Genomic DNA, 5,662 nt, shown 5'->3' with positions numbered 1-5,662 from the left:
CCAAAAAACCTGCAACTCGGCACAATATAGTACGAGGAGACAGGGGGGGTTATAGCCCCCATAAAAATAATAATGTTTTTGATTTTATTTTTTTAAATTTTATTTTTTTCAAAAATCTCTTACACTTTTTGTGTTTTTTTTTTCTTTGAAAAATTCAAAATTTTCTGCGGAAAATAACAACCTTTTTTTTGCAAAAAAAATAAATATTTGTAACAATAATTTCAAAATTTGTACAAATATAGCATAATTGGTGAAAAATTTTCTCTCACCAAAATAGGCTGACTTTATAGCCAAAATTCATGGAAACGACCTCCCAGATGCAACTGTGATGTCCAAATCGCTGTATGACACCCCCAAAAAATGAAGATCCCCAAATCCAAAAATTGAAGCCTCCAAAATGTCTCCAAAAGACTGATCAATGAAGCCCTATAGGCTCTGATACCATGTAGGATTTTGCCAAGATCAAGGGCTCAATGAAAAATACAATAGAGAGACAAAATATTGATAGGAATAAACTGTATTCTATCAAGATGAAAATACTGATCAACTGGATCATCAATCTTTAATACAATGAATATGACCATGCTTATATAGGCAAGGCTATATGGATATGTGGGCACACAAACATGACATGTGGCTCAATAAGAAACAAGGGTAGGTAGAAAATAGGTGTGGGTAGGTAGGAGAAACAATATAATAGTCCACATGAGGTGGATCACCTATTGAATGTGGAATGTAACAACAAGATAAGTCCACAAAAGGTGGAAATTCTCCTACACACACTGTCCCAATGTGACACAAACACCCAAGTGTCTCATACCCAAACTACTATGAAATGCATTTCCTAAGTAAACTTAAGTAAGATGTAATAATATCCATGATGAATAATTATTTACACCAACAATTTTGATAATGTGGAATTTTTAAAAGATTTTGTAATTCAATCCATTCCATAATTTCTAATATTCAACTTTTAAGGTAAGTAAATACCTCAAAGAAGAATATGAATATTTTGATAAATTATTTAAATTCATGAACTGACTTAATAAAGTATTGGATAAATCCATAAGCATTGTAAGTAAATATCTATACATAACTTCCTTTCATATAAATTTTTTATCATAAAACTTTCCAAAATACCAATAATGATATTATAAACTTCCTTGCTAGACGATTTTGCATCAACCCACATGAGACAATTTTTTTTTTTGTAAATCGCCAAATAAAAAAATGAAGTTTTAGAATATCTCAAGCTTGAGGGCATTTTGACATGAAAACTTGGCAGATTAGGAGAAATGAAGTCACAAACAACTCCATTAAAGGATTTTGGAACATCTTTCAAGAATTTTGAGATATAATAAAACATTAATAAATGAAGAAGAGTTTTGATATAATTTTTTTTTTTTTTTAATAAGTTAGACCAACAAGGGGCCCAACTTCCAATAGGTGTCATAAGGATTGGTTTGGAATGCTATAAAAAATATAATAATGAATGTTAGTATTATTCACTTTTCCTCTCTACCATGTTTCATGGCCTCCAATTTCTATTTTCTGAAATGGTGAAGGTCTCATAAATGGGTTCCTGTGAATTTTCAAATTATTGTCATTATTGTTTGTTTAAATTTATTATTATTTAAATTATTGATTTAAATATTGTTAGTGTAGGTTTTTATTTTTTCTTATGTTAGGGGGTATTTATTTTTCCTACATATATATTATTAAGCTTGATTAGGTTATTAAGAGTGGTTAATATGAGGACACGTGGCAAAATAATTCAACTACACGTGTAACTCTCCACCTCACATGGGTAGTTGAGTTACATACCCTCTTTTGGCTTGTTGTGCCACCTCTCATAACCACTATTTTGTCATTTCCTAAGTGGGTTATGGGGTAGTTGGTTTTCTCACCCTCTTTTGGCCTTATGTGCCAACTTTCTCAACTCCTTTCCTGTCTTCATGTAAGGAGGTTATGCCACATATTTTGACAATAACAAGAAGGTAAAACCTCCCACTTTTTTATTGGGAATAGGAGTTAGTGCACCCCTTGGATGTATATGCTATTTTTTTTCTATATAATAAGCACTATACTCTCACATTCACTAGTTCAGTTCAGGATAACTCGGTGAGAGTCTTCTCCAAAATTCTCTTATGTCTCTATTTTTTCTCTCATATCAAATTTATCTTCATTCATCTATTTTGATCTTCGATCATTTGTTGCTTGGAGTTGAATGTGATCTATGACTGACATTAGATCCTGGCTCAGTTCTTGCTTCTCGTAGAATCTAACATGGTATCAGAGCCATGTTGTCTGGTATAGCTCATTCTTTTTCTAATTTACTTGAGAGATTTGAGACTATTAGATAGCTAAAATTTTCCTTAAAAACCAAGTATGCTCTTCTCCTACATTTTTGTGTGACTTGGAGAATCAAAACAATTCAAAGGAAAATAAGCTTCTAGTTAGATTTGGTGTTATATATATGTGTTGTGAGATCTGGATGATTTTAATTTTTTGGTAATATTGGAGGCTTCTTTAGCATTTCCAAAGTATCCAGAAGCCTTTAGAAAGTCAAAGTGACTTTTAGTTCACCAAAATTAGAGTTTTGAGGACATAGTAAAAAAACTAGAGTGAATTATTATTTACTAGAGCTATTTTCATTTTGGCTTCAGAGTTCCAGCTTCTTCTTATTTGCAGAAAAAAATATTTCTAGTTTTTCTTCCCAATATTGAAAAACTTTTGGGTTTTGGGTGTTGTTCCCAAAAAATTAATGATTTTTGCAGAAATCAAGTTCAAACAAGGCATTAGCCATTTTTCTAGCTGGAAGATTTAGCAACCTCTCTTAAAAGTTAAATAACTTTTGCCTCAGGTGTTAGAGTTTTGCAAATGAGTACTTGACAGAAAGCTGGAAACAAAAAGTTTCCATACACGTAGGTTTCATTGAAAAAATCTACCTTTTCTCATTAGATATTGTAGGTTGCATATTTTTCCTTGAACAGGTCATATCTTTTACCTCACAACTTTGTTTTTCAAAAATGAATAGTTGCTGGAAAGGTATTGAGAAGCATTATGTAGCTATAAGGCTATTTTTCTCATATCTTGTATGAAATTGATTTGTATGGGTATGTGCAGGATCATGGTGTGCCAAAACAGGCCCTTAAGTGGCAATGAAATTTCAGAAAATAGGAGTTATGCAACTTGACATGAAAATTTGAATAAGTTGTGAACATTATTTTTAAAATATGTAAGAAGAGAATATATAGAAAATTGAATGCAGTTTCTAAGCTACTAGTTGTTTTTTGGAAAAAAAAAATCCTATTTGATGAAAATTTTAAATTTCAATGCAGTGGTACTAAAATTTCAGGAAAAAAAAGTAGACGTATGTCTGACCGCCCTAATCACAATCAAATCATAATATTTTTTTACAATATTCATAATATAAGTATTAGACTCATGTCCGGATGTGACACATATTTTTTTTTAATTTTTAATAAATTAAATAATTATTTATGAATTTTTTACTACAACTTTTCAGAAATTTAGAAACTCCTACGTCTGACCACCTTAACTTGGTGAAAACCTTATGAAATTTAATTTTTAAAATTTTTTCCCTATAGTAGACGAAGCATAGGATGTGACTCGTGTTTCAGATTCACAAAATGTTATACCGTTTGAAAGTTATGAGTGTTTTTCAATTAGTATATCAATTAGGACTATTGTTAGAATTCAATTAGAAAATAAATAATAATTATTTATTAAAGTCAAAATAAGACAAGCCTTATATTGTTGGAAAGTTGGGAACATCCTTAAAAAACCCTTTTTGTTTTATCAATTTTGGCTACAAAAAAAGTCGTCAGCCACCAGTGTAAAGTCTAGAAAATCAAGGAATACTGAAAAACAAGTTTTTTTAGTTGACTTTCTAGGCTTGTCACTTCCAAGCCAAATACCAAAGCATTCTTGAGCCAAAATTTGAAATTTGAAAATTTGACTACACAAATCGGATATCCGATTTTAATATATAAATTTGTGGTCCCCAAAAATTTTCCCGTTGCCGCCTTTTATTTACTGAACTGCCACATTAATGGCGATGGCAGAAATCCAATATCAGATTTTGTTAGTCATATTTTAGAGAGAGAGAGAGAGAGAGAGAGAGAGAGAGAGAGAGAGAGAGAGGGAGAGAGAGGGAGAGGGAGAGAGGGAGAGAGACACAAATTGTGTCGTTATGGGTCATATGTTGTCCTAAGAAGTCGTAAGACACAATATGACCCCTTAGAGATGGGTAGGGGGAGAGAGAGAGAGAGAGAGAGAGAGAGAGAGAGAGAGAGAGAGAGAGAGAGAGAGAGAGATAGAGAGAGAGAGAGAGAGAGAGAGAGAGAGAATAGGGGGGAGGGATAGAGAGAGATTAGGGGAGAGAGAGAGAGAGAGAGAGGTGGGGAGGGGGAAGGGAGAGAGAGATGGAGAGAGAGGGAGGGAGGGGAGGGAAGGTAGAGAGAGATAAAGAGATTAGCGGAGAAGGAGAGAGAGAGATAAAGAGAGAGAGATTAGTGGAGAGATTAGGGGAGAGACAGAGACAGAGATAGAGAGACAGAGGGAGAGAGATGGGGAGGGGGAAGGGAGAGAGAGATAGAGAGAGAGATTAGGGGAGAGAGAGAGAGAAGGAGAAGGAGAGAGAGATTAGGGGAGAGAGAGAGAGAGAGATTAGGGGAGAGGTGGAGAGAGAGAGATTAAGACATCATAGGATATCATGAACCCTTATGACATTAAGACATCATGAAACCTTATGAGATTAGGGGAGAGAGAGAGAGAGATTAAGACATCATGAACCCTTATGACCTCTTAGGACACCATATGACCCCTAATGACACCATATTGGGTCGCTTTGGGTCATATTGTGTCCTAAGGGGTCATATTATGTCCTAAGGGTTCATGGGACACCATATGACCCCTAATGACATGATTTGGTGTCTTAAGGGGTCCTATGGTATCCCAAGACACCATATGACCCCTAACGACACCATAGGACCCCTTAAGACACCAAATTGCGTCGTTAGGGGTCATATGGTCTCTCTCTCTCTCTCTCTCTCTCTCTCTCTCTCTTCCCCTCTCCTCCTCCTCCTCCTCCTCTCTCTCTCTCTCTCTCTCTCTCCATCTCTCCCTCTGCTCTCTGTCTAAAATATGACTAATAAAATCCGATATCCGATTTAATCGGATATTGGATTTCTGCCATGTGGCAATTTACTCAATAAATGGTGGCAACGGGAAAATTTTTGGGGACCACAAATCTTTGTACTAAAATTGGATGTTCGATTTTAGTACAAAAAACCAAGAAAAAAAGGTTTGTGGGCCATTTTGTAGATTTCAATGGCCCACAATCTGCATATTTTATTTTTTGTCAAGGATCACGGGTTTTTAGACAGCTAGAGACAAATTTGTGCTTTTGGGAGATTCTTAAAGTGAAAACTTACATTCTTAATCACGAAGGAGCATATGTGTGGAGGGAAATGGGGAGTAGTAGTCGTCGGAAGTCTAAACACAAAAGAAAACTTTGAAATGACCAAATTGAAGTGTATAGAGAAAGAGATAGAGAATGTCATAGGAGGAGAAGACAAGGTATGTTAAATATTGCTAATGTTACTTCAACTGAAGAGGAATTTGAATTTTAAAATGT

Source organism: Cryptomeria japonica, chromosome 4, assembly GCF_030272615.1.
Source record: "Cryptomeria japonica chromosome 4, Sugi_1.0, whole genome shotgun sequence".
In the NCBI taxonomy this organism is placed as follows: Eukaryota; Viridiplantae; Streptophyta; class Pinopsida; order Cupressales; family Cupressaceae; genus Cryptomeria; species Cryptomeria japonica.
The sequence above is the reverse complement of the archived record's forward strand: the minus strand, read 5'-3'. Positions refer to the sequence as shown.